The sequence below is a fragment of the Vanessa atalanta genome, chromosome 1 (genome assembly GCF_905147765.1).
Source record: "Vanessa atalanta chromosome 1, ilVanAtal1.2, whole genome shotgun sequence".
NCBI classification, from domain to species: domain Eukaryota; kingdom Metazoa; phylum Arthropoda; class Insecta; order Lepidoptera; family Nymphalidae; genus Vanessa; species Vanessa atalanta.
Window position 1 is genome coordinate 14,103,947 of NC_061871.1, and position 13,338 is coordinate 14,117,284.

Sequence of the window (13,338 nt, forward strand, 5' to 3'; positions counted from 1 at the left end):
ATATAATACCAGCTGAACCTGATTTACAAATCGTCACCCCTCACTTTGAAAGCATGAATTAAAAAATAGTAGCCTAGATCCTTCCCTAAGACTATCTCCATTAGAGATTTCATCTAAATCAGATCAGTGGTTTAAGCGTAAAGAGATAACATACATAATTATCGCATTTGTAATATTAGTAAAGCTATTTATTTAAGGATACCCCAAAAGGTTGGTATAGTAGGTTCTATACTGGTGGACTCTAGATTAATAATACAGTATGTATATAGTGAAAAAAAACAGCTAAATAAGACTCAAAACTGTAGTAATAATAATTATACAGTTTCACTAAAACGCAGCATCTCATCGAAAGAGTAAAAACGGTCAGTTTCGGATATTCTATGAATATAATAATTTATTAAAAAAATTTTATTCTTTCATGGCAATTTAACATGCATAATTGTCTAGAGATGATAAGGTCTCATTCCGTAAAAAATCACTTCGTTTATCACGCGTGAAATCTTGGAAAACGTTTTAAAATGATATGTAATTTTCTCGTGCGTATCTTTTAAATGTTATAATTATTATATATTCATACAATAGTCATAGTAAATGTCATATATCACTTTCTCACATATCACAACTGTACCTCAGATACTTCATAGTTCTGAACATCAAAATTTCATGATTGGTTTAAAAAATACGTTCCGATAATTGCCGTTAGTTATATTAACTTCGAAAAGTTTTGGGAGTTCAAATTTTTTACTTTTTTACTTATGGTAAAGCATTGAATTAGAGCAGGTAAATTCATTTGAAATGAACTGTATATACATTACACATACATATAGGGGTATGTTATCATAATCTAGGCGTGATTGTGAGCAATTCATTGTAATAGGAGATACATGAGACGATATAATTAACGTCATGGAGCTCACAATTTAAACGGCTTGTCAAATGCCCTTAGTATTTTATAGACTAGAAACATAAGCAAATACTTTATAGCGTCATTCATTTTTCGAATGAATAAAGTCTCACCACTGAATTATTTTTTGATAATTATGATATAGGGTGAACACCCTATTATACCAACAAAAGAATTTTGTAAACGATAATGCAGATTTTATAGTAATGGAATTTTGCAGAAAAGTTATTTGGAAACTGAATCCATACATACATATATGCAAAACATTACATGGAGTCCGGCGGGATTCTTTTGAAGAAAAAAGGGTAGGTGCGATATTTATCTATTAAATAGTACGATACGGACTATCAAAATTTGATAACGGACGGGAAAGCCTGTGCTTGCTCGATGAAAGAATGAGTGCTCCTCATTTTCCTACTTTTACACTGAAAACATTGGCAAAGTGTTTAACTAATTTGGATAACAACATAAATACCTTAAGTTTTTATTTTATAAAAAATAGTATTTTCTTTCAAATTCACACCCTTGCACCGATGGATGCGGATAGAGATGCGGGGCAAAGTTAGTAATATAATTATTATCATGAACCATTCGAGTGTCACTTACGTTACTTATCGGGAAATGTTCCATGATGTTGTGACCCGCAATATGCGAGTGAATTTAATAAAATAACTCACATATTGTAATCATTTATATACGGAAATCGTCATTTATCTAAATATAATGCGCTTGTGAGGGTATCGATCGACGTTTATAATTTAATTTAATTGTAATAATATTTCGGTTTATAACGTGACTCGGGAAGCGGATTTGATTAAGTAGCTTAACACCTGTGACAAAAAAAAAATAAGAATTTTACGATAAATTCTCACTTCTCATCTCACTCGTACAATGTTCGAAACCGACTAACAGTGATACGCTACCTTGATTGGTGTACCCTTTAAATGTTATAATGGATACCGTACTGGATATTGGATAGCCTAAAACTATTTAATACTTAATTCTAGCACGCAATTAAACTTTACAAAGTATAATATTATTGTATCCGAACCAATCAACTATTGTGATTACAGAACTATGTTTGATACGCAACGAATAATCTAATCAAAAAATTCCGAAAAAAATACCGTATACTTGGAAAGTAGATAAAGCTATAGGTTCTGGAACTGATCTCTCTCCCGTCATGTCAGGTTACCGTCCCATATGATCATGAGAGAAATAAGAGGTGCACCTGTGTTTGCATAACCGCTTTGTCCTTTAGTATTGTTACAAAGTCATTTTACAATAAATAACTTAGTTTTAAAGGTTTAATACCTATAGTGTGTTATGTATGTGAACAAAAGTAAAAACAACTATTTAAATTCATATTAAGCACTAGAAACCTCAGAGAAATCATTCCAAGGTCACTGTAAAATCCCATTTAATAATAGTATATATTGTTAGTTAATATCCCCGTAAGTGTTGAATAACGACAGAACTGCATTTCTGTACCTAATTATAATGTATCGTTTTTGTGCCGTATCAGAACAGAAGTGTAAACTTTAATTTTTTTATAATAAAAATAAATAAATATTGGACAACATCACATACATTACTTTGATCCCAATGTAAGTAGCTAAAGCACTTGTGTTATGGAAAATCAGAAGTAACGACGGTACCACAAACACCCAGACCCAAGACAACATAGAAAATTAATGAACTTTTTCTACATCGACTCGGCCGGGAATCGAACCCGGGACCTTGGAGTGGCGTACCCATGGAAACCGGTGTACACACTACTCGAAGAAAACTCCTAATATCATTATGTTTCAGCCCTCTTTATTCAAGATTTTATGAACTATTTGCTAACAATGTTGATCAGTTGATCAGATGTAGTTATGTCAGATGACAAATGCTATTTCAATAGCGAGGTATTTAATGAGCTCCAGATAAAAGCAGTCTCTTGCAAATAGATAACAGAGTAGAGAAGGTCATCAGAGGCGTGATTTTAAAATTACGTTCATGCTATTAAATTATTATAACTGTATTAAATCGATACAATTTAGTATTCACACACAAAATCTCCTACAATTCGGATGTAGAGAAAAATTTTCTACTATTCACATAATATACTGTAGACAAAAAACACATAAAGTTCGGTTGTAGAGAAAGTTTTGTATTGAATTAACAGAGTAATGCAAACATTTGTAGATTACCTGATGACTAATTGGTCTTTCGGTGGTAGGGCTTTGTGCAAGCCCGTCTGGGTAGGTACCACCCACTCATCAGATATTCTACCGCCAAATAACAGTACTCTGTATTGTTGTGTTCCGGCTAGAAGGGTGAGTGAGCCAGTGTAATCACAGGCACAAAGGACATAACATCTTAGTTTCCGAGGTTGGTGGCGCATAGGTGATGTAAGGAATGGTTAATATTTCTTACAGCGCCTTTGTCTATGGGCGGTGGTGACCACTTACCATCAGGTGGCTCATATGCTGGTCCGCCAACCAATGCCATTAAAAAAAAAAAGTCATCACGAGTACCTTAAGTAGTAATAGTACCATAAAAAAATTGCTGAATTACGGTCAATTTTTTTTTTTTTGTTTAATGTTTAATATAAATATATGTATAATAATGCGTCTATATTTTAGTATCATCGTCGTTAGACGGGCTTGTATTATCCCTCTAAGATAACACAGATCAAACTAAACTATCTAAAACCTAAAAAAAATACAATACTCTCGATATGTATACACTTGTAAGGTGAAAATTACGTAACAGTCCTCTTAAGCTTACGTTACATTAATGTCCCATTACTTTGCTAAGGCCTGCTCTCCCTTTGAGAAGAATTGGTGGTAATTCCACTAGGCTGATACAATGAGAGTTGATGGATACACATCTGGCAGAATTTCATTGAAATAAGACATAACCTGTTACCTCAGGATGTTTTCCTTCAATACGGAGCACGTGATGAAATTATAAACACAGATTTGGCGCATTGATATTTATTGATGCTTGGAGTTTGAACCCGCAATTGTCGGTTAAGATGCAAGCGTTCTAACCACTGGACCATCTCGGCTGGAGGTTTAAAGGTCCTGACGTATAAAATATCCAATCACAGGATGAGATAGACAACTTTGACATTGATTGGACGCGATAACATTGGTCGTTGAAATCTTAAATATAATATATTGTTGTGTTGTATTATTAATAAAGATATTATATTATTCAAGAACCGTTTTTTGTTGTAGTTGTTGTTATACAGCAGAACTAGTAACAAATGCAAATCACTTGTAATATGTAAATCTAAGTTTTGTTTATATATACTCTTTCGATTGGAATGGGGAATGGGTTTTTATCAATTACACATAATAAATAAACTGTAGACATAATAAATAAAATATAGGGACTTGAAATAAGCAATTAAAGCGCTGTGTAGAGGCGCTTTAACAAAAATGGGGTAGGAGCTGCGTAAATTATTTATACGATAAGCAATGAAGTTGTTTCAAGTAATGTTTATATTATATTATAACATGTTATTGGAATTTGATGAACATATCGTAATGGTAGATATAGCAAATTACAACTACAAGAGGAATAAAGACAAAACGAACAACATTTGACATCGAAATCACGTTCTACCATTGGTCGGGAGCTTGAATAAAATCAATCTATGATATTCATTATGGATGCGCGAAAAATGGTGGTTTTAAATATCGACAGAGCCGTTATCGGAACTTTGAATGAGTAGTTTTGTATTATTAATAAAAATATATTAATCAGGAACTATTTGTACTGAAATATGCTATTAGCAAAATACTTCGATTGGAATAGGCTTTAAAGGTTTCAATACAATATATACAAGATAAGTATTTTGTTGACTTTCAGACTTTTTCTTTTCGCGACCAGTGATATTGTATAATAAGAGTTTATTGTAAAATGTTGAATGATTACGTATTCGTACAATATTATTTAATGTTATAACTTTTAAATACTTTAATCGCGTGTCTTATTCACTCGGCAATGTCGTTTATCCTTAGTAAAATTAACAAACATAAAACTAGTTCTGATGTAAAGCTTACGTGCGTTAGTTAAATAAGCCCATTGCTGGTTTTTATATAAAAACCATATATAGCAAGTAATGATTAATGTATCATTTTCAGTTATAATTACTTAGTATGTAACCTTAGTTACCAAGGAGTAGATAGCATTTTGTTCGAATAAGTCGTAATTAAAAATGGCCGGCAAGCTCTTATTTGAAATTTAAATTAGTTTATAATGTTGTGTACATTAGGCCCTTTTATAACTACATTTTTTTTAGTTTTTTATAAATTTTCACGGTATGTGTTTATGATAAAATAAAAAACAATAACGTATACAACGGAAAAAAAATACTGTTTTTTTAAAGTTCTATAAACATTTGTTTTTGCTATAGAAATGATGTGTAAACAAATGTAACTTATAGTTAATCACAGTTTTGTTCGCGTAGGTTATACTATGTATCTAGCTACTATAATTATAACAGAGAAATTTGATCTAAGCACCTGTGTTATGTCGCGCGTAGAACCTGCTGACAAACAAAGATCAGCTGACTTGTCTGAACGAGTTAAAAACTCGCATCCCTATGGTATCACTATCACTGCAATCATTAGCACAACACTATGATCACAACTTCAACTATGAATTAACATGTTAATTATAACTTTTTTTCAAATATTATATTCACAATTAAAAAGACCAAAACGCAGCACAGATAACGAATTAAATATTATATAAGAGCGGAAAAAGTAAAAGTGAATTGCGGTGCGCAAGACGTGGTTCGAATTTTGAACTGTGTTTTACGCGCGAAGCGTGCACCGTTTCACCTGTCGCGAAGCTGACTGTGCGGCGCGCGCGCCGCTAGTGCTGTAACAGAACAGCAAACTTAATGTCGATAATGCCTTTGTTATCATTAAATAATATTTTTCTTTATTATACGACTTTATTATGACTGCCTAGTGATATTTTGCGTCACTCATTAGTATTATAAATTAATATTTCTTATTTGTGTCTGGAAAGCAGACTGATTAGTGTCAATAAGACCAACTAATCGTACTAGTTGTTAAATATAATGTTTTTGTAAATATTACAAAATCCAAAATATTGCCCTAATTAAAATTAATTTTAGTCACTATTTAATTTTATCTTCTACTCCTATTTAATATATAAATTCAGATTTTTATCGTGAATATTGTTTTCAAATCTATATATTTCATGATCAATACAAAGTCAATAACTTTGTATGTTAAAAAATGTATTACGAGTGTCACAGTTTGATAAATGGTAGTTATTTACAGCTCATTACGACGTTATATTGATAATATGTATGTTAATGTCAATCTTATATCAATTAATGACAATGTTACACCAATTAACACATTCATTACATAAAACGATACAATTAAAACATTATTCATTCATATATTTTAGTAACAAAATGAAACAAACTAAATGTGATCTTTTTCTATGTTATCTAACTTAAACTAGAAAAAGACCCCGAAAACGCGTTTGATAAAGTAAAACTTAGGTTGCTACACAAATAAAAAAAATATAAAATTAACTTTCTATATACATAATTATCGACTGTCGATAAAAAAATATCGACAATTTTTGTAAAAAAGGTATCCCTTACCTGGTCAAGGACCGCGTGGCAACCTGTTTGACCGGAAATGTAGGGTGGCAGAATGTGTATGGATACTATGGATTTTTTCACTTGAGCGATTATTATTTTTTAATTCCATTATTATCAGTAAACAAGTTTTAATTAGCAGGTTTTTATAATAAAATAGATTGACGTCATTGTCGTCGTCTGCATTAAAGATGTATTTTGACATATTATTAATGCGTTTTTATTAAACAACGCAAGTAAAGTATTACCTAAAAAATATATATAATCCATAGGGCGACAAACCTTGCAGTCTGCCTAGGGATCAAAGTTTGTTATATTTTTGTTACTAATAAATATATAAAAACAAATATGATACAATAATATAATTGTTTATAGCCTAACTTTGACGAGATAAGTTATAAAGACAAATTAAAACTCAATAGTGCAGATCGTCTCATTCAACGAAAGCACTTGATTCATATATATTTCCTAATGTTTGTTTTTAAATAATACTACTCTCTTCAATATATAACTAATATATACTGCAAGTTGTACGTATATGGAGCGACGATATGATAACGATTTCGAATCCTTTCACTGCTAAACTGATTTTAATTATACTTTCACCATTATATAAAATGACTAATATTCCCTCGGGGCGTTTTACATACGGTTTTGATGGCAGTTTTTCATACGAAACTTTGCTGCAGAAAGAAATTACAATTAAAAGGCTAGTAACGTTTCACTCAATAAGTTTTTAATCAAATTAATCGTAATTATCCATTATATTACCCGTTAAACAACTTTTACTTTCATATTTAGTATAACAAATCTTAGTTTTTCATAGCATTATAACATATAGTATCTCTTTTCGAATATTTTTTTCGTAATTTCATAAAGTACTACCAACATACAAAGTGACAATCAAGAACGATTAATCAATATAATTAAAATTACGATGTAAATTATTCATTTGCCGCTTATCTATTTTTCTAACTGTGCGAAAGTTCTTAACTCACAAATAAACACTAAAATTTTACAACTTAAATCTTAAAAATAATAATGTTTAATCAAATAATTCCACATTTCGAATATTCGTTCTTTTTTAAAAAAAAATTTATCAATGACTGCTGAATGCCCATAAAGGTTCAATATATAATTTAATTAAAAAACGTTCTGTTATGATTTATGATAACACAAATTACGCAAATATAAATAGTAATATTTATGAATTTACATAGCTAATTTAGAATCATAAAATAAATCCAGTGACTTATAATCAATAATTCAAACGTTGTAAAAAAAAACAAAATTAAACACAATATCCTTATATATGAAACCGTATTGAAGCCCTATCGGAAGCATCGCAACATTTTTGATGTGTGACGATTAAGGCGCTTTGTGAGCTAGGTTTCGTAAGTATTTTTTTAAGTCTTCATTGCTTACCATCTAATTCATGCCATATTAAATTATTGATTGTTGTATTTTTTTGTACAGACATGATTATATAGGTTTTTTTTTAAATTAAAGATATTCATGAGTATACAAGTATTTGTTAATAAGTTTAATATTATAAAATCACAGAAGTTTGTATTCAATATTTCAAAACTTTTCTAATGCCAATTATGTTTTTAATTTTAGTATTTGTGGATAGCAAAGGATTAACGTGCAGCTCCATAGAGTTGCACATTTATTTCTTATGCCATCACTTTGTCGCTAACCGTGGAAATTAACATATTGTCTTTTGTGCATGAAATTGGCTTGCTCAAGATAATGGTTTTGTCCGTACCTATCCAGACGAGTGCTAAAACAAAACTCTACAGCCAATTTCATGATATATTCAAATTTTAAAAATAGGATTACCACTTAAACAGAATATCTCTTCATATCCATTGCAAATAATATTCACAATTCAGGTAATTTTTACACACAATACAAGGTAACAGTCTTACGTAAATTTGTATAATTACGAAGTCTCATCAAGACGAGAACAATGCAAAAGATTGTAGTGCCGAATATTGAATAATATACCTTCACAGTTTTTAATACAGGCTTTTATATATAAAATGTAAAATAAAAGCCAAAATAAAAAAATAAAATAAATGTAATGTCTATGCTGGAATATTCTAGCTGTAGAATCAAAATATAAAATCACAAAAATGCATTGTGATCGGAACCGAACGTACATCTAAAATTACAACTCCGTAGAAGAGGAAGTGATTCGAATTCGACTTGCAAGAATTGACCTAAACGTTGGTAATTAAATACATTTTTGATTATAAATAAAACGTTGTTACTGATTTAGCTCCATGGTCCATAGCCAACAAAAATAAAATTAATGGAACATGCTTGTTCTCATTTAATTATGTCTTTGCTTTAGCAGTCTGACGCACTAGGTAATAATATAACTTTTGTATATTAACCTTATTAATATATACAAGGCTACTCAACATCGAAATATTTAATTTTTTCTACCCATACTTATCCTGTAATAATAATAATATCATACTCTAACGGAGAGGAGGCCTTGGTCCATTAGTGGGGCGTTTATAGGCTCTAAAGTAACAGCTAAAAACGTCCTACCCAGCAGGGCAAAGACTTACTCTCAACGATAAGGTTTGAGGCTTATTCATATACTTGATAGGTATTGGTAGATAAATGTATAGAATTTTATGCATGTTAATTTATTCATTGTGTTCAGAAATGGAACACAGTGGTCCACGTCCTTTGTTAAAATTAACGTATTCGCTGGGCTATTGCGGTTCGACTGAACATTTGTTAGTATGTAGTTCCATCCATTGGTTCCTTTGTATTCAACTTAATTCTGTAACACGTTAAAGACGTTAAAGCACTTCTAATAGCCTACTGAATTGTGCATAAGGTAGGGATCGACTTTGGGACCCCACATGGTCAAATATTTCGCCTTTTTTATCTCATTTTAGTAAAAAACGTAGTGATCGTGAATAAAATTAGATTGCTATAGAAATAAAATATTTGAGGAAACTAAAAAAGGTTAATGAGCCCCAAAGAAGTATATTGCCTAGTAGCCCCGACATGGTTAATCCTGTATTGAACATATAATTACCAACTTATAAAATGTTTGAAACGTATACATTGTAAGATTATTTAGTTCTTTATACAGCGCATATAGTATAGAAATAAAATGTTATCGGATGGCTACAAGGTTTATTCGTATAAAAAAAATACAAAATATTTTAACTACATACCTCAATTCGCCGAAGCAAAAACAAAACGTGCATAAATGGCCCAAGAGCTGAAAGGCGCTATGTAATCTTAGAATAGAGGCTAAAAAGAAGTGGCATGTATAAGTTTGTTTTGTTTTTCTTATACAATAGAAAGGCGGACGGGCCTATTGGTAAGTGGTCACCACCACCCATAGACATTGGCACTTTGAGAAATATATGCTATTCTTTAGCCTCGGGAGCTACAGTGTAATGGCCCTTGTTTCTGTTGCTACATTGGTTCACTGATCCTTCAACCCAACTCGCATAAAATTCCTACCATTGTAAGTTTATCTAATAAAGAGCTTCGTTGGTCCAGTGGCTTAGAAGGCTGCACGTGCCCAGACCCTAGGATCTGGGCTATTCTAGAGTAGGACCAAAAGTCGACGAGTTTTAAAAACCTTTATCTCAGGTTAAACGCTTTTCCTACAAGTTCGAGCGACTCAGATATCATTTCCATAGTTTTCCGATCCGTGCTGCGGCACCATTCCACCACAGAGTATACGCCGCGGGTTACAAGAACTGGGACACTTCATTGTTTCTAGACAATCTTGAAGGCACTAGGTTTTATATGAACAGGTTTAGGCTGTAGATATTTATAGACCGTAGAAAGAGGTCTAATATATGGTTTTGACTTTTTATTTATAATCTTACGACGGATACGAGTGTAGACTATTAATTAAACACTAGTAGGTCTCCCGCGAAACTTCGCGTTTATTTAAAAGATTTTTTAGGAATTTCGACACTTAAGACAGGTATGGTTTTGATTTAATTTAATTGTTATTTGGCGCCAAAATGATGAAGCCTTTTTGAATGAAATTTTTAATGTTAAATAGTATATATTACTTCGGTTAGAATTGGAGTTTGTCAATAACAATTTAATTTTGTTTACGTTTTTATTTTTTTTTCTTATACAGTCGTAATACCGCTCTCCAACCAACCAGTACCTTTTTTCCTCTATCTGAAATTAATTCTTGATTAAATTGTAATAATTTAGTAAATTGCAATCGAGAATCCTCTTTAATTTTCTACACGGCTGAAGCTCTTCAAAATAAGACCATAACCGATTTTTTTTTACGTGCTGTTGTCGTCCCATAATCAATGGGACAAAAATCAGCTTACGCTATTACGCTATAAGATGTGTCCTGCTTATTTATTGCACATTGATAATACTAAATATACCGCATTTAAGTTAAATTCATTCTGCCCAATTAGTCATATCGATGTTTCTCAAACCAGAGAAGAACCGGTGAAAGAGTAACATTAGCTCTTTTTTTTTTTACTTTCTATTATATTATGTATGTATGTAACATACGTATAATTTGAGAGAATATTTAATGAAGGTCCATGTGCTAAAGGATATTCAAAACTCGATATTCACGGCCTTTTTTAAATAATTGTACATCCCTAGAAACGATCGTTATCGGTAATAACTCTTTAGGAAACCTATGACTAATTGTTATAATTGATATTTCAAAACTACCGTTATTTTTCTCTTCTGTTATCTCCTTTTCTTCTCAGGTTGATGAAGGTACTATTTATTAACCGGTGGCCGATTTTTGATGTCAATAAGCAAGTATAAAGCTTCTAATATATTGAATAATGATTTTGACATAGACTTTGAAATAAAATGCATAAAAACGAAATTTTTATCCGTTTTTCTGCATTCTATTAATTCCGATTGCATACCAATATCCGGTAGGTACGTACATCCGGTGTTGTACAACGGACAAAACACATGCAATCGTTTAGCACGATAAATTACCTAAGCTAGAATTAATGACTCACAACGTAAAACATTTAAGCGTAAATACATAAATACTATACTAGCGTATACTAAAAAATATTACAAAGCACTTAAAATAGATTTACGGCTATTTCCTATACACTGACTTTTCTGACTGAAGTAAAATAACAATGTACCATTAGTCTGATTCTACAAATTAATATAACTTCGTGTTTCAGTCTTGAAATATTGTCAACCGTATAACGGCGATATACCTTATATTCACTTGGTGCTACACCGTCTGGGTAGGCGCCGACCACTCATCAGATATTCTACTATCCATCCAAAGAGCAGTACTAATTATTGTTGTGTTCCGAGAGTGAATGAGCCAGTGTAACAGGTACAGGGATCGTCTTAGTTCCCAAGGTTGGTGGCGTATTGGTTATGTAAGTAATGTTTAAAATTTCGTAAAGCGCCATTGGCTATTATTGGGCGGTGGTCACCACTTACCATCTACCGATATCAGTATCATAAAAAAAATTACCAAGTTAGGTCGTGTATTCTACATTTTAATATAATCAATGTCGCATATCACAATATGATATTTCACATTCGTGTTCTGCGGTGAGTTTCGGGTTTCTTTCCACATAGTACCTATACTTTTAGCTCTGAACGCGGTGTTAGGGTTTTGTGCAAGCTGGGAGGTACCATCCACTTTTCAAATATTCAACCATCAAACAGGATTACTTAATATTGTAGTGTTCTCAATTGAAGTCTGAGTAAGTCAGTGTAACACTCACGTACAAGTGACATGACATCTTAGTTTCAAGGCTGATTGGGCATTGGCGATGTAGGCAGTGGTTAATATTTCTTACAGCCCAATTTGTATGAGTGGTATTTCTGTGGAGTTAACATGTAAAAAATATAAATTAAATTAGATTAGAGTCGTTTTTTCTGGTCTTGTTTATATACAAGTAACATTACATACATTAAATTAACAGCCTGTAAATTTCCCACTGCTGGGCTAAGGCCTTTGAGGAGAATGTTTGGAGCACATTCCACCACGCTGCTCCAATGCGGATTAGTGGATACACATGTGGCAGAATTTCATTGAAATTAAAACAACATTATTTAATTTTACATTACATTAGAAAAACCTGCAGGTTTCCTCACGATGTTTTCCTTCACCGGTGAGCACGAGATGAATTATAAACACAAATTAAACATATGAAAATTTAGTGGTGCTTGCCTGGGTTTGAACCCGTAATCATGGGTTAAGATGCACGCGTTCTAACCACTGGGCCATCTCAGCCCTTACTTTCTCGACTATACAAGTAAATGGGATGTCAATTCTGCTAATGTTACGTAATACAATACTTAAATTACCTTGTACACGAAATATTTTTTATTTTTTGTTTAGTTTTATTAACGTTGCAATTCTGAGATCGGAATAAATCAAAGTCAAAAAAATATCAAATTTGCATTGATTCTGTGACAGTCATTCGGATTCTAATTCAACGCGTGTTTTTTTCTATCTTAAAGCAATTCGTATAAAGTTGAAATCAATTACACATCTTTTTATTAGATCGGATTTAATAACAATATATATATTTATTATATATTAATATTTCTAACAATATTTTATCAGACGATTACACGAAGGAGATAACTCTGTTTCAAATTTTGAAGTTTCATTTTATGATATGAGTAAAAATAATACTGCACACGTATACATTAGAATATTGAAATTAAAACCTAATTCAAATATTATTTAGGTCAACTATTGGTGTATAGGTCAAACACATTGGTTATAATTATTATTGCTAAGCAACGAAAAGGT

At 31.7% G+C, this 13,338-nt stretch overlaps 1 protein-coding gene across 1 annotated transcript in view; it reads right to left on the reverse strand.

Moving 5' to 3' along the window:
• The window catches only part of LOC125066521 (solute carrier organic anion transporter family member 4A1), a 70,359-nt gene extending 64,617 nt beyond the window's left edge, over positions 1–5,742 (reverse strand). Inside the window, exon 1 of the mRNA XM_047674626.1 lies at positions 5,428–5,742. The gene's annotated coding sequence lies outside the window, so the exon portion shown is untranslated. The remainder of the gene's footprint in view (positions 1–5,427) is intronic.
• Positions 5,743–13,338: the final 7,596 nt, after the last annotated feature.